Below are 26,331 nucleotides of genomic sequence, written 5' to 3' on the forward strand. Positions count from 1 at the left end.
CCAACAACAAAGATTTTCTCAGTGTGTTTTGTCCAAAGAGCTGGCCTCCAATGAGCTGGCCTCTATAGCCACAATATATCAACAATTCTGGCATAATAACAATATATATATATATATATATATATATATACACCACCATTTGCCCAGTACCCATACCCATATCAGGCCCTTATGAAGATCAGTCAAATTACAACCTTTGCTCAAACAAATGCTTATACATTTCCTAATATTCTTTATTTATTCTTTATTTGGGCCGGCCCGTCAGTATCTGTATAACCAAGTGAGTATCTGTATAACCAGTTGAAAACACTGTCAGCACTACATGCTTCCATTAACACCCTAAAAAGCCTGAAAGTGTTATTGCAAACTTCTTTTACCAAACAAATAGCCACACTAGTTTCTACAGAAGTCCCTGTAGTAACTGAATAATGCACCTTAGTGTGTATTAAGCCTTGCTGTGTTAAGGTGTTAATAAGCTGTAAGGCACAATCATGATGGCCTCATGCTGAGAGCAGCAGATCAAAATGAATAGATTTAGATACATGAAGAGGTTACGTGAACATTGTAAACATTACAGAATCAGAGCTGCTATGCGGCTAGCCATTATTAGTTATCATAGTTATCTTTCATAATCACTGTCCAAAACACAAAAGCAGGAGTCTGCATTGCTAGGAGGGGGTTATATCGCAGGTTCACAAGCGTGTCGTTGAACATCACAATCAGCGAATAGAAGAAAACTCGTATGTTCTTGGTGGAATAATAACATGCCTTAAACTCTCTGTAAAAGACACCCTCAAGCCATTAGGCTTTAAAGATAAATAAATCGTGCAAACCTATGATGGTGACGCATTGATGAGCAGCCATATCAGCTGGGCTCAGGCGCTGGTGAAGGAGTTTTATCCAAATGCACAATTTGTACACTGTTATGTGCACCAGCTAACCCTCACTCTGCAGCAGTTGTGTTCAGCAAAATGCTCCGCTTTAACTCCTTTCTCCACTCTTTTCTACAGCTGCCTCCAACCGGCCTCCAGCCACTCAATGGAATTTCAAAAGCAGAACAGGGAATGGTGTTTGGCAGAACCATGTGGACTGTCCAGATAAGATATGAACAGAACAGAAGGATGGGACAGTGTTACCATACCTGAAGTCTGAGGAATTCCTGAGCATGAGGAATTTCTACAGTTTTAGCAGTTTTTCAATGAGCTGATGCCAGAAGTCAAAATTCTGTATAAGATACAGATGCAGCCCCGATTACCAGTGCAATGAAGAGCTTAAAAAAACAAAGCATTAGTCGACTGTGGGAGACAGCGGCTAAATGAGTTCAGGAGACAGAAAACACAGGTACTACTCAGAGATAAATGAATACTGCTGCTGTAATGAAAGAGGCTTGTGACACAGTGGTAGCACAAGTAGAAGAGAGAGGAGAGATTCTGTAAAGCCATTACCTTATTGAAGCACAACTTGGTGACAGTCCTCTCTTCAGCAAGTTTACCAAACCATTTCCTACTGGTGAACATGGCTGTGCCGTCAAAAAAATCGGCCAACCAAATAAAGTTAGGCTCAGAACAGGCATTAAGTTTCAGCACAATCACTCCGACCGAGTTGCACACGATAAAAACACTCCCTCAGCTTAAACATACTTGCTATGCTATCAACTGAAAATGACTTCATTCGTGGATTGCCGGACTTTGACTGAAAAGTCACTGACAATTTTGCCTTCTGCATCTTTTCTTTGCAAGCACTGAAAGCAGCATCATTGTTGAGCCTATTTAACATTATATATATATATATCAAATTTGGCTCTCCTTGGACTAAGCATTATGGTACAACATTACACATGCCACTAAGGCTAACTTGTTTGGAGTTTGAAGAGCTTTAATCAGCCAGTTAAGAAAAATAGAAATGACACTCATATGGTTTAACTTATGGTTTGTGTTGAGCACAGAAACTGTTATCTGTTATATCTGATATCTTGGCTTTTTCTTATACAATTTGTCTGTCTTGCTGTCACTGTTGACGGTGGCTGGAACTTTTCTGTTGTTTATTTGTTTACTTCGACTTCTTTCACTAGAATCTGTGGCTATGACTGACACCCTAAGATGCACTGAGCACTGGTCATGGATATGCATTAACTTATTAGCCTGTCACATTTTGCCTGTCATAACGTCAAGTTGCAATATGATGTGTCTTCGTAATACAATGCAATGAGCTTTCTAATGCATAACTATATAAAAAAGTCTAAAACTAAGCTTAATCCATATCCAGGAAACCAGCACCAGGAGTCCACTGATAGTTGTATAACATACCTCAACAGCAGCATGTAGCAAAACAGTACCTGCAATATGACATTTTCTCCATATTGTGCAGCCCTACTGTGTGTATGTGTGTCTGTGTGTGCACTTTTGAGCTTGTTCGGTTGATGCAGTGTCTAGGCAGAGAGAGGCCACACAATAGGCTTTCAGAAAGAGCCAGCTGAGCTGCAGCCCATGGCCATGACCTTCCGGCAGCTTCCTTTACCTGACGAGGCCTCCTCCCACCACTTGCCTTTCTCTTCCCTCCGCTCCCCAGCTACTCGGCTCCCATTAGAGTAACGAAGAAGCACAGTCGCTAATCAATACCAGTGTCTCTTCCTCCACTCTTCTTTGTGCCTAAAATCAAGACCTTTCCAAGCGAATATTCCTCTGCCTGCAAGGAAGCGTGACGCTAATGGCGCTGGGTCGCTGATTGTCAGGTGGGAAGAAAACACTCTCTGACCTCAAAACAGGAGAGGGCTTGGGGCAGTATGTGGGACTGCTTTTGTGGACATACTTTCTTGGTCTTGGTGATTTTGACCCTGTAATAGAGCACAATTTAGACACTGTACTATATGTCCACACTCTGCTGACCTCTCCTGAATAGCTACCAAAAGTCTACTCATCCACGCTGTCCTGCATCTCTTCTCTTCTATTTTTTTTTTTATTTTTACATTTTCCTCGCTCTGAACTAGAACTGTCACAATTAATCTATTATTCAATTTAAATGGTACCTTCTTGATGAATCTGCAATGATTAGCTGTCAATTTGCATAATAATGATGCATATTATGCTCTTTTACAGTAAAATAAAAAAAGCATAGAGCCTGGTAGACGCAATGTGCATTGTACACTGAATAGACAATAGGAATTAATAATGATATCCAATGTCACTGACTTTTTTGAACATTAAACAAGCAGCAGCATCAACAACTCACTCCAGCTTGCTCATGCACTTTGCCCTGCAGGCCGCAAGTTCGAATCCTGAGCCATGCCGCTTTGCCATCAGGAGCCAGGGTCTGAGAAAGCACAGTTGGCCAGTACATGGTGGCCTGTCCCTTCATTACTCATAAAGTGATGTTGGCCGACACAGGCATCTGTTAGTTGGTGTGGCGGAGCTGACGACCTGGTGCTTTCCCTTTAGTGTGTTGGCACCTAATAAACAAGTAAGTTTTTTTTATTTCTCCAATATTACGTATTTGGACGTTGTTCATAGTTAGTTAGTGTTGAATTATATTTTATATTTTATATTTTATATAGTATTTTATTTTTCGCAAGTTTTTAAAATCTCTGAATCCTTGGTTATTCTTCAAACAACTGGTAGATTATTTGGTTGCTATTATACTCAGTAGCAGTGACAGCCCTAGTTTGAACAAACCTCTATAAGTAACCAAGCTCCACCTTTTTTCCTAAATCCCCTTGCGTTGTGTATGTATCCATTTATCGCTCCTAATGGAAATCGAGCATAGGGTACAACAAGGCTTCAGTGCTGTGGGTGAGAGCCTACCACCAGCAACAACTCCCCCTTCTCTTCTCCGGGCCATTTTAATTCCAGCCCAGCACAGTGACAAACACTCGTTAAAGCAGATTAATTCCACAAGAGGATTACACTCCATATTAGATAATGAAAGGAGTGAGAGAGTGTGTGTTTGTGTGTGTGTGTGTGTGTGTGTGTGTGTATGTGTGTGAATGAGAGAGAGAGAGAGTGAGAGAGAGAAAGAGAGAGAAAGTGAGAGAATAGCAATCAAATAAAGGGGCTGATAGTGGGTATTTGATCCAGGGGAACAAAGAGCTAATCCAGGTGAAGCACAGCTAGAGGAGGCATAAGGACTGTGCATGTAAGTCTGTGTGTGTGTCAGTCTGTGTGCTGCAAAGAAGCGACATCTGGATACGCCTGAGCCTTTTTAGTCTCCGCTGACATTGGCCGAGTAATGACACTGACCTACAAATGGGAAGTTGCAGCAAAATACCATCCACACCATTGCTTTTAGCGTAAAAATAAACATGGTGCTTATATACGGCAGTGTGTAAAGTGTCAAGCTGTGGCTGGCAGTTAACGTGCGGGATGTTCTGCGCGCCGCCTGTGCAGTGTTCTCAGCAAACCGAAGCCCTTCTCCATGCTTACAACTGGAGATGATGTGAAAATAAGCAGTTATGAGAGAAATGAATGGTGGCGGTGTTTTCACGATCGGCCTTATAAAGACAAATCCTTCTGTTAAAGAGCTAGAGTGTGTGATGTCTGTTTGAAGACTCGTCGGTGGACAATATGACAATGATATCATGATAGCTGAAAATGATAATGTTTACCAATATGTTGTTTTTCAGACATTTAATAATAATGCTACAACTAATAATAAGTAGCAACATAAGGCAGTGTCAAAAAATGTTGATTTTTTTTAATAATATCAAAAATGTAGAGTAGCTGTGCATCACTACATACTATAGATGCCCCAATCCAGTTATAGTGACCCCTGATTGAATGTGAGTCTCCCAATGCTGAGTATCAGTCAATACATATCTGATCTGATCTTTGAGTTTGTAAAAATAATATACAAACACACACATAAGATGTGTTGCTAATAAATACTGCAGTAAAATCACTTTATTTTTAGTAACAGTTTCTATAATGAGACATTCTGGACTGATTGATTTAGTTTAGTACAGACTTTTCTTAAAATGACTGTTTTATAGTGTATTTAACTCCTTAAAGGTCCCTGTAGTTACTGAATAATTGGTCTTAGTGTGTAATAAGCCTTGGAGTGTTGGAGGGGTCTTATAATTCATTCTAACTCTTCTTATTGACCATTCAGCTACTAGTTCCTTTAAAACACTGTTCAGTGTTTAACAGTCACAGTGTATGTCATGTGTGTAGTGAGACACACTCTGGACTGATATCTGTTGTTTGTCTTGCAGGTTCTCCCTCTGTGTCTTTCCCAAGTTCCTTAGTACACTTACGTCACAGTTACATGACATCACGCCAGCTCTGAGGGAGTTTTTTCTTGTCACTGTCGCCTTTAGCTTGCTTACCAAGTGTTTTAGGTTTTTATGTTTTGTTGACCTCTTACTGATTCCTGTAACGCTGCTTTGTGACATTGGCAGTTGTAAAAAGCACTATACAAATTTATCTGTTAAATTTGATTTGATTAAAGCTGATGGTCATTTTACATGTTCAATTATTAACCTGTCTGTTTGTAAGATTCCTTGTAAAGTATTGCCAACCTACTGCTGCATACCAAGCGTTATCTACAGTTACATGTATGTTACATAAAGCAGACACTTTTATCCAGAGCGACTTACAAAAATGTTTAGATTCTGAATATCCAAAGCTAGTGACGATAAACTCAGAATTCAAGGTACTTATCTCTGTGTTGACCTTGATTTGCCCGTCATTTTCTCTTTTGGATTTCCCTCTTGCTTTGGTTACCTTTTTGATTGTCTCTTGCCCATGGCTTTGACACTACTCTTGTGATCTTGCTCTTTACTAATAAACAACTCCACGTTTTACGTCCGCATGCATCTGGTTAGCTTGACTAATGTTACAGTAATTTCGTTTCTGATGATACTGTCATATTGCCCACTCCTTCAGCAAAGCTAATTTCCTTCTACTTTTATGGTCCAAATCTATGTTTATCATATTGGTGGCACACTGTCATTTGTCTGAGGTTTGAGTAATTTCCCCTCTATGGGGCAACCTGGCAAGCCAGGATCAACAACGTTCCCACATACTGAGACTTTCCAAATCCAGCCATCACTCACAGGTCACTGGGTCCATTCTCACAAAGACAGGCCTTTTGCATGGCTTAATTGTGGAACCTTTTCTAACAAATACTAACGCTTGCCCGTGCTCATGGGTTAATTTGGGCAAAATGAGCAGAGGCTCCGACAATTTTGGTTTAGCACAACGACAAGTGGAGCTGAGGTTTGGTGTTATGGATGAGCAAATGTTATGGTGCTAAAATATTCATTTAGTTATTTAATGTTGTAGGTTATATTAACATACGACTTCCAATCAGCACAAGTATTCTGTGTATTCGATTATTTAATGTGCTTGGTATTTGCCTCCAAAAGGCATTCTTGCTTGCCCATATTTAGCTAATTATTACTTTAGATTAATCGTTGAATTAAAAATGGCAAACATGAAGTCAAACATAAATAAATTCAATTCAATTTAATTCAATTTTATTTATATAGCGCTAGCACTTTTAACAACAAATGCTGTCACAAAGCAGCTTTACAGAGATCTGGGTCCGAGCCTCTTATGAGCAAGCTAGTGGCAACAGTGGCAAGGAAAAACTCCCATCCTCCTCAGGTCAACACTGGATCATAAGCAAAATCAGAATAAAAACAACAATAAAACAAAACTGAATTAAAACAAAAAGGTAAATATGGCATCAGGCCAAATAAATAAATAAATAAATGAGACCCTGTTTACCCCTGGTTGTTCCATGTGACTATTGTAGACTGTGTTAGTCCTCATTGTTTTCTGTTCTACTCATAAGACAGTTGCTGCTTTCAATATCACTGTTGTTAATTTCTCTACCCCAGCAGAAGATGGCTGTTTAGAATGATTGATTATGGCCCATGTGCATAAAAACACAATGTATTGTTAGGAGATGATAAACGACTAAGTGACAGTTAACCAAACTGCTGCTTTATTTAAGCTAACTAGCTCAACGTGAACATAACAATATAGGCTAAATGTAAAGAGAACCCGGGAGCAGTAAAGTGGCAGCAGTCCATGGGTGGTCTCTTCCCCATGAGCAGAACAGCAGAGGAGGGTGCCGTCATGCTATTGGGAAAGGTTCCAGCTGTCGAATGTAGCTTTTGTATTATAGTCTATATAATATTTGGATCCTCCTGTAATGGTTTGTGATCCCACCTGAACCAGTTTTATAGACAAGACAACCATATTCACTATTAGTGTTGGACAGAGATGAAATTTGGCCTCAGCCTTTAACCCATCCATGCAATCAACACACACATACACACTAGTAATTATACTCACACAGTGACAGAGTAAGCACACATGGCCGGAGCAGGGAGGGTAAACGGCCTTGCTCAAGGGCCAAACAGTGGCAGCTTGCAGAGCCTGGGTATCGAACCCACAACCCTGTCAACAGTCCGGTGCTCTATCCACTGAACATGTGAACCAGACAAAGAACCATTTAAGAACTGAAACAGTTCTTTGAGTTGTCATGCAGTTTCATGCAGAGGCATTGCCTTTACTAATGAAGCCCTGAAGAACACATTTTTGTCTTTGTTTTTGTCACATGTCTTTACAGAGCTTCTGTCAGAAAAGGGAGACCTGAAACACAAGCTACCTATATTAAGCCAATAAAACACTCATAATATCAAAAGTGAGCGCTATTATAACACAGATACTAAAATAAATTAATTAAATAAGGATCTCCCCAAGCTTCTGCATCTGAATTTAACTCTCATCTGTGTTGCATAACACACATGTAAGTTTGTATTTAACACCACCAACCCCTCTTTTACCATCCACGCATACCAGTTTAGGCATAGCTAATCAAATCAGGAGCACCTTGCCTCACATGCCCCTGTCATTGGGCTGGAGGAGTGAATGCACAACCCAGGCAGAAATAATCAAATAAGCGACTGGGCCTCTCTGGCCCAAATGAAAAGCTTCCTGTCACACAAGGTTAGGCCTGTGCACTGTGCCTTGCACAGAGTGCATACCCAAGGCCATGGACACACTTTCCAGGTATTCTTTCTGTGGTGAAACTCAAATTGCCACACATGTACTTTTACACAGGAATTCAGCTGTTATTCATAGGAAAGCAGTCAAGTGTAAATGTAAACTAGAGTCACTGTCACAGGAATGCAGCAATCGACCTGCATAAGACCAAGTACCGTTCCCGGGGGTGTTATTGTGAGGGAACAATTCAATAGGAGCCAATACATTACTGGCATAGAGAATATCTTGATTACTTAATTATTTAATCATGACTTTTCAGGCGGGCAACTGTAGCATAAAACATTAGTAGAGTGAAGCAACAACAGAAGGAAAGCCTAAAATCAAAGCAGAACCAGAGAAATGTCCCAATCCATTTTTTTCTGATCTGATTTGACTACCTTAGTGTTGAGTATCAGTTAATACTGATTTGACAAAGTCTTCGTGTCTCTATGGGTAAACCATCCATACAATTTATGTACAGTGCTGCTAATGAATACTGTAGTAAAATCACTTTGTTCTAGTAAGCAATTTATATCATTTGGAATTCTGGACTGCTTTACTCTGTTTGGTAGCTGACTATCGCCCAATTATTTGGTAACTACAAGAACTTCTGTACAAACTGGTGGGGCTGTTCTTTGGTAATAGAAGCCAGTGGTCCATAAGCTGTTTAAGAGGTTAAAATGGTGCAGTGAAATCACTTCATGTGTGATATGTGTATAGTGGAAATTTACACCCTCTGAACTTATTTAGTATTTTTCTTGTTGAGCACTGACGAACACGCCCAATAATTTCTACAAAATGCTTGCATTAGCCTGCCCCTCTCGGATACGATAGTTTATTTTTTTACCAGCCACAATTCAAGAGTAAAGACATGGTGGGAGGGTATGGGATGTCCCACTGTAAAACAGTTCCACACTGCAGATTATAAACTGTTCCGTTACCTTCAGAGAACATTCCTCATTGCTGCAAGCTGTGAATGATGTGGTTTAATACCGCTTAGAGGACACCAGAGTGCGCTCTGGTGGAACAGTAAAGGCAAATGATCCGAACTGGTTCAGGCTTAAAAGAGTCGATTCCATTTAAATATGCCTGGATCGCAAGCCAATGCCACTTTGCCATCAGCAGCCGGAGTCCTAAAGAGCACAGTTGGCCAAGCTCTCTCAGTGTAGGGAGATGACACTCTCTCTCTTCATCACTCTCAAAGCAATGTTAATGACATCTATTAGCTGGTGTGGTGGGGCTGAGGACCCGATGCTTTCCTCTGAGCGTGTCGGCTGTGATGTCATGGTGAACAATGAGGGACCCTTTGTTTTTGAATATGGTTTGTTGCCATGGGTTAGAAACAGCTTTGCCTCCCCTCCTCTTAATTCCGGATATAAATAGGGTAATTGCAATTATTTTTGGGATGGTCTTGCTTCACTTGTGCTCTTTAAATGGTGTCTGGGAATCCCCTGTGGGTGTTGTAAGGCCACATGGACAAAGGATTGTAAAAATTGATACTGAAACAGAGAGGACTGATTAAGAAAACACTATCAGAAGCAAGTACAGTCGGTGTCCCCCTACAATGCCAGACTCAGGGGAGTCTTCCCCCGAAAGCCGTGTTTTACATCCAAACTTACACGCCACGAGAGCAGACATGTTAGCGCAAAAGGCGGCGGGGTATACCAAGAGGCATAAACACCGCGCATTCTCTCTCCCCAGAACAGACTGGAATAAGGCAAACATATGTGGCACGACTAGACAAATGTTCACTCCGCAGCATTCAAACTTTGGATGAAGGATGCACTGTCAAGAAGAAAGAGAGAGAGCGTGCGCGAGAGAGAGATAGAGAGAGAGGGAGGGAGAAAGCAGTGGAGAAATTGTAGCAGTAACTAATTGTTATCATTACGCATGTTTGAAAAGTGTTTTCAAACAAGCAATCAAAGTCTGCCTCTGTAATTAGCAGAAACAGCGGTGTCTGTGTTTTCCTGCGCCGTTCGGCTTCAATCTGAGAGGCATTAGATAAATCAGATCCTTTTCCCTCGCCGAACAAAAACCTGTGTGCCGGCCGCATTGTGCAGGAGAGACAGCTTGACTGAAAACAAACTGACATAAACCATTTGAAGCAGAAAAAAAACACACACAACAACCTGTCAAGAGCGAAATGCCTCTAATTTTTCTGTCATCTGCCAGCAGTTTAACAAGAGAGGAGCGTTCTGCCCCCTCAATTTTCCTCCCAGCCATCCGCACGCGCGCTCTGAGACAAACAGCAGCCACAGAGGGGAAGAAATCTGCTCCTTCTCTCTCTCTCCTTCACTCTCTCTTTGTCCTCTACCCTATATTTTTGCTCTCCTTCTATTCATACCATCCCCTTCACTCATAAGCGCCCTCTGAGACGCTCTCAGCCTGGACAGCGTGTGTCTGTGAATGCGTTTGAGTGTGTGTGTGTGTGTACTGTACGGGGCTGTAGCAGACAGGCCGCACTGTGTTTACGTTCCAGAAGGCATGGTAACACTAATGTGGCAGTGCACTGGCTGCTGCAGCGATAGTGTTTATGTAAAAGGCTTCTGCTTGCCGCATTACGCTGATGCTGCTGTCGGCTTGCGTTACCTCGCCTGCTTAGCGGCCCGGCCGATGGGCCCCGACAGCCCAACAGGGCGGATGAAGCGCTTAACTCTGCACAGTTAAAGGCACAACGGCACCTTTGTTCCACTAACTAGAAGCCTGACGAGCAGATGAGGGCGGTCGTTTGGTGGAGAATGGGGGTTGAAAGGTGCGTGCAAGTCTGTGTGTTTGTTTCTCTTACATTTGCAGGACAAAAAGGTCCCAATGGGATAAAGTGGTGTTTACAATAGTTTATGTTGTGGGTTTTTTTTTTTGGTTACTAAAAAAAAAAGGTGTAGGGTAAGGTGTAGGGCTTCTTTTACATATATACATAGTGCACATGCATATTGTCACTGTCATACCAAAACCTGGTATCTCCAAAATGAAAACTTTTGAGAAAAACAAATCTTACTAATCTAACTTTCAATGGGGATCAATGCAAAAAAACATTTTTTTTTTCAAAATTCCAAGTCAGTTCAAGCATTTCCATTGGTCCATTCATCACACGGTTTTGATAAACATGATTAAGGTGCAAGGTTCATGTATGACCTTGATGATCTATGTATCATTGACATAGTATAAAAACCAAACCTGTATTTGTGAGAATGTCACCAAGTCAGCATTCATATGTCCTATCTGTCGGGCTGACCCACTCAGATTCGCAGCTCAGCATCCGGTCTTTCTTTTCTGAAATCACACAGCAAAGGTTCTGAAGTCTGTTTCATCAATAATAAAGACGAATACAAGTCTACAAAGCACAACCTCCCTGAAGACCCTGTAGCAGCAGTTTGAGACCATGTTCTGAATGCATCACTAACTAGTAAGAGCCTTTCAAACATACTGGGCCAAATTCATAGAACACACCATCAGATTTACTGTAATATTAAGAGGAAATGGAAATACCATCACAGCACAGCATTTAGCCATTCCTATATGTGGATTAAAGCCCTGTTTAACTGCTTTCCTGAGATCGGACATAGCCTCATTTGACTGTGTTGTTAGTGATAACACCACACTGTCATGCAAAAAAAAGTCTATGATAGTGCTGTCAATAAAATGGCCTTAGAATAAAATTCTAAATACATTCATTCACACTTGGTTATATAGACAAGTCTTGATGCACATGCACTCACTCAGCTGATTGAGCATCATAGCACAAACTGCAACTGCATCTTTCCACTTCTTTTGACAGTGGATTAGCTGCGTTCCAAAACCTTGGCTGCAGCTGAGGTAGGGCAGATCCTCGATAGGACTGTCCTATGAAGACTCCTTTTTATTAGTCTTTTGGTCACACAAATGGAACAGTCTGACATGGCTGTGTGGTGACGTCACCAGAATGGAGGTCCCACCTCTTGTAATTGTGGCACAAAACTTGTGAGAGTACATGTGGGAGAAAATGGGGACAGTTGAGTTGTACCGCTTGCTTTTTCATCTGTCACAAAAATTATAATTAAACTTATAATTAAACATTTTAAATTCAACTTTGTTCCCGAGGGTTCATTTTCCGACACTTTCATGGTACTGTTTTTTGAGGGTTTTTTGCATTTACGTTGTAAATGGGTGGAGAACTGTGGGTAACCGCCTCAAGCCTCAAGCATTATCTGCATTTCTGGGCTGTATATGAAGGGTCCTTCACTTTGGAACAGGCTTCTATGACGTAGCAGCCAAGAAATGCAGCCTAGGCTGTGGAACGCAGCTATTGTGTTTAATGTTGCTGTTCTTTACCAAACAATATGCATGCTTTGGCTCTGATTTACACATTTGATTACACATTTTCAGTCCACCCTAACAGGCACTGAGGCCTTTTTTTCATTCATTTTGATTAGCTGTTACTGTAGTTACTGTACATAAAGTTACTGTAGTGGTAAAAAAAAGAATGTCATGTAACTTCATGATTAGGATGTCCTTATCGTCCTGCGCATATCGCAAGCCGTGGCGCTGTTACTGCTGGATTTTATAAATCTGCCAATCATTCTTATGCAACACGTACCATCATCTATGGTAAAAAAAAAAAAAACACACACACACATACACAAAAAAATGCATCCACTGGTCTAGCATAACTAGGGTTGGGTGATATGGTAAAAATAGTGTATCACAGAAACATGGATTTTTAAAAACTACCATCCAAACACTCTCCCATATTTAGTACAGTGATTTGGACTGAAATGTGCTGCACTTAATCCATACTAATTACACTGTTTGTAATGAGTGTTATTTAAGCACTGATCACATCCTCAATATGCTTAAAAAGCATAATGTGTATCACGATAAAAAAAAGGTATCACAATTTGATAACATATTGTCATATTGTCCATCTCTAAGCACAATGCAACACATTAAAGAAAGCTGGAGCCTGAGTGCTGGAGTTGAGCTTCTAGAGTGTGTGCTGTGCATGTGCGCACACTCATGTAGGTTAGGAGGTCGTCCGAAACTCTGTTTCGACTCATCATTCCTTGGCGCGCGAACACACTCTCAACACCTTATATAGGGCAGATTTTCCTGCTGCTCGTATTGCAGGCGAGTCCAACGGGTTACAATGCATCATAAATTAGAGGAGAAATCAGTGCAGTGATCCTGTAAAAACACAAGCTTAAGTCAGCCTGCTCCTATTCTGTCACAGCACGACACAGGTTACCGGGTAGAGTCATAATCACAAGCAGAGCACGAGCCTGCTTCAGCGCTGCATTACTCTGTGGTTGGTAACCTCTGTTACACGCCTCGTCCTAACTGGCCTAGAAGTGGCAAACTTTTGCAGGCCGATGCAAAAGCTGTACAATTGCTCAAACGGCGGGTGTGTTCCCAAAGTGAGGATTTAGTTTTTATAAAATATACTTGAAACACCCAATAAATAGTGTAGAATACACTGTTAAAAATAAAAATGCTTCAAATGGTTCTTTGAGCAATTAGGGTTGTGTATTGGCAAAAACCTGGCAATACAATACGTGATCATCATACAATCATGAAGAAACTATGAAAATACTGCAATATTTTTACCATTTATTTGTAGTTTTACTCTTGTCTGCCCAAATTGGAAGGCCAATTAACCAATCCCTGTTACCAGCAATGGCCGCAAGACAAGGAGGGTGAAAGCCAGCTACCGCCTTTTTTGAACTGCCGCTGATGCAGCAATTGATAGGTAGCTAGAGCGCTTGGAGCTGAGCAACTTCACACTAGGTAAGTGCCATTAACCTTCCCCTAAGAGAGCAAGGCCAGTTGTGCTCTCTTAGACTTTAGCTGCTGATGGCAAGTATGACACAGGATTCGAACCAGCAATGATCGGATCATAGTGGCAGCACCTTCACAGGACCACTGTTTATTATTGTGATGTTTTTAAGTCAACATCGAGGAAAACTGTCATAATATAAAAAGCACAACCACATGCATAAAATCTGAGAAGTTTACTTTGCATGCAGTCAGAATATTGGGATGTGAAGATACTGATGGTTTCATAAAGAACCATGTTGATAATAGAAATGTGTGAGTGTGAAGAATCTTTAGATGTAAATGGTACCATATTTGTAACATATAGAGTCTTAGACTGTGTATGTGTGTGTATTGGTAGTCCAGGAGTGCGCCACTGACAGCCTTCATCCTGTCCCTTTAACCTTCGCTGGCCTGCTCAGTGGCAGCTCTGAGGCTTAATCAATGCAGTGGAAGTGACATGTGGGGCCAAATCAAATTACATGGAAATGAAGGCCAACTGCTGTGCTGCTTTAAGTGCTGTCCATATTAACACACGGGTCAGAGAGAAGGCAGTCAGGGGTCCATCCAGAAACACACACTGTCCGTTTATCAGATCTCACTCCACTACCATGCCTGCATTACTGACACACAGACATTTACTTGTATACATGACAGCCAGGGAATCTTCGCTACTTCACTGGGCAGATTTTCTCATATGCGCACACACACACACACACATAGGTCCCTTAAACGTTCACTGGTCCCTCGTGTCGCTTTACTTGTCCCATTTATCAACTCTAGAACACAGCGCCATTTATGTGAATGAACATCTTGTTAAAGAACTGCAAGAGCGAGAGGGTTCCTCTAAACAAATAGACTACAACACACAGCATACACACAGCTCTCTGTCCTACAAGTGCACACATACATACTGTCGCTCTTATGCTCTCGCTCTCTCTCTAGTCTCACAAAAAATAAGTGTTTAAAGGTGCACTTTCTACAATGTACCTCATAGTGCTAGCTGAATATAAGCCCAGAACCTGTCTCAGTTTGCCTTTCTGTTACTCCAAACACCAGTGGCTCGACTCCGCTCTCTCAGACACAAGCTTTTATTCTCAACACTTGTGTTGGTAGCTTAGTAGTTAGTCAGTCTGTCTGATACTTGGTGGAGCTGTAGCTGAGCTAACTCAGCAAAGGCTAACTCAGTGAGTGGGAATCCAAAACCATGGATTCAGCTTTCTGTCTTTTTAACAGCAGTTGTTCGATCAGAAGCCTCATAAATGTAGAAACATTCATTACTATAAGTGGGTAATAAGATAGTTATCATCCTCTAATACTTTATCAGTGGTCACAGGGAGCTGTTGGCTGGATATTAATGATCATTTTTAGAGGTGACGGCCGTGCATAAATCCATTAGCTACTCCAATCTCAGTCATTTATGCTGGGATTTATTATCCTTAGTAAATCGGTCAAATATTTTACAGATGTCCTGTAGTAAAATTGCATTATCCCACCTCCGTATGTAAAACTAATCTCGCCCGAATAAACTTAGGTGTACTATACAGGTATTTCATTTCATTTGCACAATATGGACAATGTGTACCTGGCCTGATAGAAAAAAAAATGTATATTTTAATTTAAACAAATGAATAATAAAAATATGTTTCAATTAAGCTGATGTTTACATTTTAGATACAGGTATTTTATTTTATTTGCACAATATGAACAATATGTACCTGGTCTAGTAAAAAATGATTATTTTTTACATTTAATTAATTAAATATATAATTTAAAATACTTATAAATAAATTAAATTATTTTATTTTATTTGCAGCATATGGACAATGTGTAACCAAAAAGTAAATAAAATGATAAAAATATTATTTATTTTTAATATTAATTAAAATGTATTTATTTTTTATTTTAATTTTTTAGATGATGGGTAGACAGTTCCAGACTGATCATTTTGAATGACAATTAGCCGATGCTTCTTTTTTTTATGTTGGGCTCACTTTAGGTAAAGTAATTTAATTTCAAGCTAAATATAAAGTCTATGGTTTCCACCGCTGTTACACATAGCCGAGGTCATTTATGACCCTTTAGACAACACAAGGGTTCAGCAGAAAAAACACCAAACTATGTGGAAATCCAGCGCTACAGGACTCCAGTTCCCTATCACTGTTAGATGAAATCATGTTATTTTGCTGATGGTAAAACAAAAATAAAAAAAAACATATAACTGAATCAAGTTTACTTTCTGTTTGGCCACTTGGGTGAAAATATTACATTCCTTACATTCAAGGTAGACCTACATTTGTGAAGAAATGAATTCACAGTCTTTACAGTACTTCTAATTGAATGTTTTCACACATTCTGTTGTTGCTAACTGCACCCCCACAGCCAGGCAAGGCTTTACTTTAAATCACTGCAAAAAGTGACAAAGAGCACCCAGTGAACATCACGTACTATGCAGATAGGTGCCAAACTATGGAAATACGCTGCGATTCTGCTGGTGGTTAGAGTACATTTCCAACCTGTAAATTAACAGTGTTCACACAAAGCTTTCACAATTAACCTGCAATTGAGCAAAAATGAGCAACTTAGTTACCTTTGATTTGTGCCTTAAAATATATACAAATTATGACAGGAATGAAATGAAATAAAATTAAATGCACAAGGTAGTTTAGTTGTTCAGCACATAAACTTAGTTAAGAGTTTAAGAGAAGAAATACATAAAGTAGATGCTGCAGGATAAGTGCTAATTGCTTTAGAAAAGTAATTAATTAAGGGTCTAACATCATATTTAACTAATAAAAAAATGCATCTCTAATATCCTACAAGCTTCCTGCAAGCATTTTAGAACCCATGTAAGGGTGTCATGCATTTACTGAGCATTTTAAATTGCTCTTAGGTGTAGTTGTAGAGTAGTTGTGTAGGTGTAGTTAGGTTTGTTAGGGGGCAAATATGCAATATACAACCCTGTTATTTGACCTCAGAATGAAACACCCTGTTACTCCTTTTATGGGGGGCTGGTGAACAATTTGCACTGCTCTGATTGGCCGGCTCATGGCAGAATAGCATATTATAGCATAACACAACATAGTATAGCTTTGTTTTTAGCACTCTGACAAGAACACTACAATTAGAGATGGAAAAAATCGATCGGCTATCAGTCGATTTTTAGCCCAAATCTGAGCCGTGATCAGAAATTGGACGATCTTTCTGTAATTTAGCCAATCCTGAAAGCAGATCAGATCATATTCACGAGTTAAGGATTACAGCAGCTTTGCGTGAGTACTCCAGCTGCTTGATGTTGGACAGAGGTTTAAATGTGGTTGATTCCAAAAAGTAAATACATGCCATCTTGAGAGACAATGTAGGAACATTACAAAAGCCCTGCACGATGATGCATTACTAAGAAATGCCTAAAAAGGTTAATGTGGCATCCAGTCTCATTGTCTATCAGTATCTGCGATTGGCGATTAGCAAATTAAGCTAAAAGCTGGATTTTATTTTCAATATATCATAATATAACTAATGCTTTGGCCACATTTACAACTTCTTTGACCGCACAGGACAAATGAGTCGGAGTGACTATAAAGGCTTCCCTTGCATGACATTTATCATGACATTTTTTAAGCTAAACAACAATGCTTTTAGGGGTAAAAACACCACTGCTTGTTCAGACACAAAAGCTTCACTTAAGTGCATTTTATATACATACATACACATATTGTGTGTGCGTGTGTGTTTTATGCATAGGTATAAACTGATTCTAATAAATATCATACCTAAAATCATACCTCAAATAAATCATACCTAATATGTCGACAAATATAAGTGCTGTGAACATGTAAACTAACTCTAAACATTTTAATAATGTGTACTAATGGTTTACTATATTTACAGCAAATATATATCAAATTCTTATTTGCTTTTTGCATTTAATACACATGATATTGTATGAGATGAGAGAATGTGGCATTTATTTGATTAGCCTTCTGTTTTATCATCCATCTAGCCTTGCAGAGCATTGTCCTACGTGTCTTCTGCAAATCCAGTTCAGCTACTTTGCCTCCATAAATGATTAGCAAATTTTAATATCCAGTTATATAAAACCATCATTGCTATGGATGAAGCTGCTTTGGTGTCTTTATCAGGTGGCATGGAAACAGATTAATATATATCTACCAATAACTCTTCGCTTTACAAAGCTCTTTGCAATGAATCTCGACCAGACGCGGTAGCTCCTGCCCACACACGAGGGAACATATGGACTGCACAGTACCTTTTGACCCCACGGTGTTCAATAAGAAACTGAAACCATTTACATAAACTATATTATTTCTGCTTAGCTTTGTGGAGCCATGTGATCTTACTCACAGTTCAACTGCTCTGAAGAAAGAAAATCTTTCACACAAACCTGAATAAGGTTGAGGTGGTATGAGTTTCACTTCCCAAGCACTTCTGCCCCTTAAGGTTACACCGCCTGAATGCGGCCATGACTATTTCAGAGATATAATTCCTGAACTGCCCGCCTGCACAGGACTGGGTCGGTCATTTAGGGAATGCAAAACATCTCTTACTGCTTTCAAACACATTTCCGCCACTAAATCTTGTGTCATCTCTCACTACAGTCTGAGATATCACTTTACTGCCTGAACATCAATGTCAAAATATATATTCAATGAAAGGGACTGAAACACTAGTTAATGGGCTGGATTGTGTGAAGCTTTAAGGCTTTAGGGCACAGCTCCACCATATTAGGCACCAGCACATCATATGATATATCACTGAAAAGCTTATAGAATGGATCTGAATACAGTTTTCGGTTTACATTGTCATAATGCCAAAATGCCTAAACTTGTGCATGTCTCACTAGGTAAGGGATTTGAATATTTTATTTATTTATTTATTTATTTGGTGCAAAGCATCTCATGGACCTCACTCGCAACTCAACTCACTAGCTCAAATATTCACTTAAAAACCAATTCACTTATGTTTGGAATGTTTAGCAGACTGAAGATCCTCCACAAAGGTGCGCTGTTAGTACTCAAATAGCTTTTGGTGCTTTACATCAATAAAGTATATTATTGATATTTTCTTTTTATTAAACAAGAAAACAATAAGATTCCAGCAATATGGACCTAGTTTCCCAAAAGCATCCTAGTGTTATAATCATGTTAACTGGCAGAGAGATCATTCAGGTTGATCAAAATGCCTCTAAGAGTCTCTTAATGCTGAGTATTAGCCAATTCCAATCCGATCTTTCTATAATTAGACATTCCGGGCTGGTTCATTTAGTTTTAGTAGAGACTTTTCTTGAAATGATAATATCTTATAATCCAGTCTGACTAACCTCCCTGGCCAATCAGCTCTCAGCTCCTTTAAAACCCTGCAGTCAATTCACTTTGTGTGTGTGTGTGTGTGTGTGTGTGTGTAGTTGAACACATATATTTTTTGATTTATATATTTTGTGGTTTGTGGACTGCTTATGTAACATAACTGTTTTAAAGTGAGGTGAATATGCTATGGTTGAGTTTTTATAGCTTGCATGTGTTAGCTTTAGCCTCCTCCCGGTTCTGAGCACGCTCTGTAGTGCTGGTTTAAACACAAAGAAATGCATGAGGTTCTCCCGCTGGTAAAACAGAGCTTTACATTTTTATATAGTTTCAGATATTATGTTATGTTTTCATGTTCTACTGTAAAAGCGTTCCACACTGCAGGGGTTGGGATTAAAATAGCCGATACCTGATCCATTATAATATGTCTGGATCGGCCTTGATCCACTGAACCGCATTTAATAAGATGCTAAGGTGTTTTCTTACATAATACCTTTTGACCTCAGAGTACACTTCTAGGTGTTTAAAGGTGCCCTGAATTAACATTTTGAGAGATTGATACATGTGAGCGACATATTGTGAACCTCAAACACTGCTGTATCTTCCTTCAAAAGCAAAGCACACATGGGTAAAACATAGCTGTAAAATGGGCCAAATTCCAAAACACCAAAACTGTAATGTAACAGTTATCTTGACTCATTATATTAATGCCCCCACAATGTACATACACCCAGCCCACTAACTTGACTAACTCTAATTCATTTTAGATTAAACGAAACTGCTACTCCAGAAAGGGCTAAAAGCTAAACCTAGCCAGTCAGGTTAAGCACTCATCAGAGAACCCAGCAAAGCAAGCATGAATTGCCAGGCAAGGTAACCCTACCTACTACAATCTCTTCTGCCAGCTAAACACACAATGTGCCAAGAGGACACAGACAGGACCAAGAGAGGACAACACCACTATCCGGTAAGACCCAAATAATGACTACAAACAGGTCTAGTTACAGTGTGAAAAGCAATGCTAGGCTAGGCCATGCTATGCAGCCGTCGGCCATCACAGTGTTTTTAATTAAGCAATTGTTAATAACTCACTTTGCCTAAAGCAACTGAGCACACAGAATGCTTAGGGTTGAGCCAACATCACACTTTCACCTTTACTCATTGGTAGGAGTGGGTAATATGACAATATCGCAAATCGTGATCATTTGTTTTTATCGCAATGCAAGAAAGCGTATAGTGGATGATTGACCAACGGCACAATTCATTACAGAGAGTGCAATTAGCTCTGTTTAATTAGATGAAGTGCAGCAGATTTTGAATTTGAATCCCTGTACTTGGCATGGGAGAGTCGAATAGCAGTTTTGTCCACTATTGATGCATTTTGTCTGCTTGTCAAGTGAAAATGTCTTTAAATATTGTGATATAATAGCTTTACCATATCGCCTACCCCTACTTGTTGGTAAGAAAAAGCAACACAATTATAGGCCTCACTCAGTAAGAATGCAGTGAGACTGCACTGTAATATGAGTTCAGCTAAAATGCAATATTGGGATTGTAATATACTATATAGGTTTTCAATCTGGTGTTCATTTAGTAATGGATGAACAACACCTTACATGTGATGATGAGGAATTGTGAAATTGATAATAAATGATATTTTCCCCTGGTAACCCAAGCCAGGAACAGTGGGAGAAGTGGGGAAAGAGAAAGAGAGAGAGAGAGAGAGAGAGAGAGAGAGATAACAATATGACAGAAGATCTCAAACAGAGGAAGACTTGTGTGCCAAAGCTCATCCTGACAGCTGTCACTGTAACCTATTTCTCTCTCTCTCTCATACAAACACACACACACACACTTGTATACACACACAGTATGTCAATTAGTGGCCAGGTTTGAGCTGAGAGGAGCTGATTAGACCAACTCATGGTTGTACCCTAAAGCCAGTGTCAGTACAATCTAAACTTGAACAAAACCTAAACAGAACCAGAGCACCTGCGTTACACACATACACACACACACACACACACACACACACACACACATATAGAGACATACATGATCATATGAACCAGAATTAGGGCAACAATACTGGATCACTTGGCATTACATCAACAAATACAAACCAAATCAGTAAGCAATGCACATGATGTATACACATACACATACTACACAGATAGTCCAGTTACTACATCATCAGATCACATCCAGGCGACCTGAAGAAAAAAAAAAACACGGAGAAATCAGTGAGACTTCCATAAACCGCAACTCCAGAAAATCAATTCGCCTGCTCTCGCAAAGAGATCTTTTGTTTCACTGCAAATGCACTAAGGGCAACTGAGAAAATAAAGATGAAGACCCTTACTGCAGATAAGGCCCCTTTGATTAAAGCATTTGAAGAAGCAGATTTGCCCTTGGCCAAATTGGTCCTTTTAATAAAAGGCTGCATTATGCCTGCGTGGGGTTTCTTAAGGAAAGAAGGAGGGCGATACAGGAAGCCCAGTGCCCCTGTAGGCCTGAGCATGAGCTATAGCCCTGAGCATGAGCTCACATATTTAGGTGGCCACAAGTGGCCAGCCCTGGAACACTGGACAGCGAGGCAAAGAGCACAGGCCTGGCTGGAAGTGAGAGGATGTGAGGATGAAGAGGAGGAGGAGGAGAAGGAGGAGGTGGAGGAGTAGGAGGAGGAGGGAGAGCAGGAACAATACAACAAAAGAGTCAGAGAGAGGGAGAGAGAGAGAGAGAGAGAGGCAGACAAAGTAAGTGCATTCATTAAAACCCATCAGATTGTCTTCCTGTCCTATCAGCCAGCATCAAAACCATCTGCAATCTAGAGGGGAAGTACAAAGTGGATCCCGGGGCCTACAGAAGTGAGGTTTTGATCAGACTAATTAAAAGCCATTTTGTTTTAAACAAACAGACACAACTCTAATTGGCTCTTTTCCATAAGAAAGGGAAGATGTTGAAAGTGAAAGAACGTACAGGGAAGATCAGAGGGACGCTCTCAGGCAGAGGGGCTTACACACACACATACACACACACACACACACACACACACATACACACTCACACACTCACTTGATTAGACCTCATTGCCATATAGAGAAAGAAATAGAGAAAGTGTGCGTGTGTGTACGCAAGCGTTCCCAGTTGTTCCTCTACATGAAGAACAATAGCAAGAACGCAAGAACACACAGCGTGACCAGACAGAGCACATCAGAAACGGAGAGTGATTCAGAACACACTCCGCACATCCATCCGCCTTCCAGATCGAACAAGCAGACACATTGAGAAGACGAGTATCAAGGGGTTTCCCCCTCTTTCCACAAAAAGCAAAAAGCAGTGAACAAAGCTTTGTGTCTATAAAGAAGGAAAGTAGCTGCAGCGGCGCTTGAACAGGATTACAGTAACTTAGGGAACATAGACCGTGTGTGAGTGCTTTAGCAGGGGGCCGAGGGAGCCGCTCTTGCCTGTAATAGCAACTCTGGGAAGAAGCTGACTTCAGTAGGCCGAGAAACCGCTGACTTTGATAGGCGGAGGACATCTGACTGACATGCAGATTGAGCAATCACAGAGCAAGGCAGAGAACTGTCAAAACAGTGTCCTTAACACCAGAAGGGGCTAATGAGTCACAAGCTTGATCTTCAGCGATGCCGCAGCCATCCGTAGCTGGGAGACAGAGACAGCAGAGTTGGCCTCTCTTTCTCACTGGGTGGGTAAGATGGCTCTCCCTCACCTTCTGTCACTGAGCACATCTTCAGCCAACGTTAGTGTCTGTTAGCTCACATAAGAGAATTTGCAGTTAGTGTTTTCCTACAAGCGGGTTCAACTGTCCAGTGATTTTGCATTAGTGGCAGTTCAAAACGATGCAGCAGATTGGCCTCTCGTGAGTAACCCTCCCACCTGAACCAAAGGCAGAGCGGGCAGCAGTGTGTGATGGCAGGGGGAGTCTTCACTAATGGGTGAGCACTGGCAAAGATGAAACTGGGTAGAAAACTGAGGTCGAAAATAAAATTAAAAAAAAAGTCAAAATAGACCATTTTTGTTGTGGCTTCAGATGTTGAGGATGGCTGTCCCTCTCCCTCCCATCACTCAGTGTGATGTAAACAGATTTGGCAGGAACAGATGTAACAGAATTAGCAGTTCAAAAAGATGAACTGGAGCTTCACATGTCTGGGAAGAAGCATGTGCTTGCTTCTCTGCTTTGTAGTGCTTGTGTGATAGAGGGAGACCTAGCTAGTGGTTGCAACTGGACACGACTAAACCGACTGGAAAATAGGGCAGAAATTCACATCATGCCATGAATGTGTTGGTTCATACCTGCGCTCTCCGCAGAGGGATTAGCTTAGGTAAATAGACCCAAGATGAATTTAAAACTGATTTAAATATAATCACTCAAACCACTTCATACGGTGATCTGAGAGTCAATCTGGCTAAAACATACGCATGTATAAATATAACCATTTCTTCAAGCCACACTTGAGAACGAAACCCTCTGCATCGAATTACATCATAAACCACTGAAGGTCATTGAAAGGTGACTAATACAGGAAGCTTAGCATGGAAAACACGTGTGTCTGGTAAGTGAAAAGAAAAAACACAGGTTGACATGATGAACTGAATCGGATTTTAATTGGACGAACCAGAGACACATTGAAGAAGTTGTTGAAGTTGACCAACTTGAAGTTGAGGTTGACATAGCTATGATATTTAACTTAATAATATTTCCCCCATTAAGCTGATAAAAAAACACATGGAACTGTTAACCTGCCGACTGCCAGGAATTTAGCATATTCCTTTGAACCGGTCGCCATCTTGAAAATCGTAAGTGAGGCAGGGAAGAGAAAATCTCTCATATAATTATATATATCCAGCCATAATAATTTTTAACCAATTCTGAACCCTTGTTTCTTTTTTGTGCTATACCACTGCTGTAAATGTGCCCTAACTGGACATGATCCACGACTTGCGGCAAAGAGGTGCTTTTTTTAGAGGTCAAAACTCTTAGTTTCTCAAAAGTTTAAAAACTCTCAAAAGTTTAGATGTATGAAAAGGAAAACTGTCTGTAACCGTGAATGTAACCCTACACCTAACCTCAATCTTACTCTTGAATCAACTCTAAGTTTTAACCCTAACCTTAACCTAAACCTTAAGTCTACCCCTAAACCTAATCCTAAAGGGGTAAGGCTGGGGTTGGAGTTAGATGTGGGTTACAATCAACACACAATTATTTACATTCAACTTAGAGTTGAGTTGCATTTAATAGATGTTCAGTTGAGTATTAGTTGAGTGTTAAGTGAGCTTATACAAAGCATTAATGATGGGCCAGTATCAGATCAGGTATTGGATCGTTATCAACCAATATTATCAATCAACATTAAATTACTGAGATCAAATCTGTGGACAAAATAGACTTGATCATGCCGTTTCTTTTTTTATTTGACCCCTATAACATACATTCCACATACTACTCAGACCCTGACCTTGTGTAGTGACAGGTCAGACAGGTCTCAGATTAACATGAACTTACTGGATGAAGCCACTAAGAGGTCTGAGTGTAGCAGTACAATGATAGAAAGGTATGAGCATGCTCACACAGATACTGACTGCCGTCACAGTAAATGTGTCAGTGCGTCAGAAGGAGCCCTACATCCAGTTACATCAGGAAGAGCACAATAGTAAAAAAAACAACAACAAAAAAAAAAACAAAGACAAAAACACACACACGCACAAGCATCAAAGACAAACAGCATCCCCCCAGGACGTCCGAAACTAAGCAGAGCTTTGCGAAATACCAAACGGGCATCATTGATTTATCGGAAGCCATAATCCATAGTGTTTTTCTTCTCTCAGTCTCAAGTAGGGAGACTGAATTATAAAGACAGCAAGCAGCACTTTAGAAAGTCGCAGGCTCGCACACACGCTCACGCACGCAACAAAACACGCATAGGCGCAGAGATTACATTACATTAGCCACAGCTAGTCATCTTCGAGTATGAACGCTCAGTTATCTATATGATAATAGGAGATGTCAGAATTGAACAAAATGCCGCAGCCAGACAATGATGCAAGACGCAAAAAAAGGGAGCCTAAAGCCTGGGGACTCAATGATGTGCAGTGCAATCTGCTCAATAGATGGTTCATGTCTTTGTTTGTTCAGGTTGCAAGACAATGAAGGTTTCATAACAAAGCGAGTCGCCCTCCTTCGTCGTCTGGCTGAGACGTTGGTTTACGCATTGTTGTGTGTTTTAGCCGTATTGATATGCACACAGCGGTACGTGGGAGACAATGCATTGCTGAAGAAGGTAAACATTGTCTGCTCTTGACTGCAGATCTAAATCTATGTTTACCTGCCACATGTGGATTGTCGTCACATCGCTGCCACATGTGGATTGCCGTGCAAAATCAACTTGGCGTGCCTTTCTGTGTTTCTCGGGAATTTGGAATTAACAATGCTATCGCGGTCTATAGGTTTCCGTAAGGGAGAACAAAATCCCATTTTCATGCCATAAACACCTAATTGGAGAGGATTATTGGTGCCCTATTTGGCAGCGAGACAATAAAAAAAATAAGGTTTCTTTGCTTTATCTTTAAGTGCCTTGTCATAAGGCTCTACAGCAACTCAATGACTGTCTTAAGCTGGCAAATTCTGAGACGGAGAAAGTGTAGGAGGCAAAAGTAAGTCTTACGCTTACCTTAAAGCTACTGCAGCTTTTTGGGCGTGTGGTTTATGGATTTAACATCCAGAGAAATAATGCATCACATGTCCACTGCAGGGATCCTACATCACAGGACCACATTAAACAATAATGCACTGTGATTAAATGATTAAATGATTTAATAAGTGTGCATGAGTGTGTGTGTGTGTGTGTGTGTGTGCGTGTGTGACGAGCCCTCTTTAAAGGCACGTCCATGTGCTCTGTGCCCTGTATCCATCCATCTCCAACGAGCCTTTCCCTTCAGCCCAGATTCAGGTCAACAACCGCAACAATAACACATATCGACAGATCGTCCTTTCATCAGGCATTGTTTGGCCTGCATCTTTCACACAGGGGAAACACAATCAGCGCGCCAGAAGAAAGCCAGGGGAGACAGGGAGGCACACCACAAAGGGATTTCATTTTCTCTTGGCTCATAAGATGTATTATTAATCCAATTTTTTACATGGACCCTGAAATTTGGCGGAATAGGAAAGAGAGGGAGCAAGAGAGAGAGAGAGAAAGAGAGAAAAAGAG

At 40.5% G+C, this 26,331-nt stretch overlaps 1 protein-coding gene across 3 annotated transcripts in view; it reads right to left on the reverse strand.

The window, feature by feature from the left end:
• Window positions 1-26,331, reverse strand: part of sox5 (SRY-box transcription factor 5) — a 262,222-nt gene that overhangs the window by 228,497 nt on the left and 7,394 nt on the right. The window contains exon 1 of one of the 3 annotated variants that reach the window (XM_072672871.1): window positions 11,163-11,206. The exons of the other annotated variants lie outside the window; for them this stretch is intronic. The gene's annotated coding sequence lies outside the window, so the exon portion shown is untranslated. Of the gene's footprint in view, window positions 1-11,162; window positions 11,207-26,331 lie in introns of those variants that run through there. 3 annotated transcript variants of the gene reach the window in all.

The sequence above is a fragment of the Salminus brasiliensis genome, chromosome 2, assembly GCF_030463535.1.
Source record: "Salminus brasiliensis chromosome 2, fSalBra1.hap2, whole genome shotgun sequence".
In the NCBI taxonomy this organism is placed as follows: domain Eukaryota; kingdom Metazoa; phylum Chordata; class Actinopteri; order Characiformes; family Bryconidae; genus Salminus; species Salminus brasiliensis.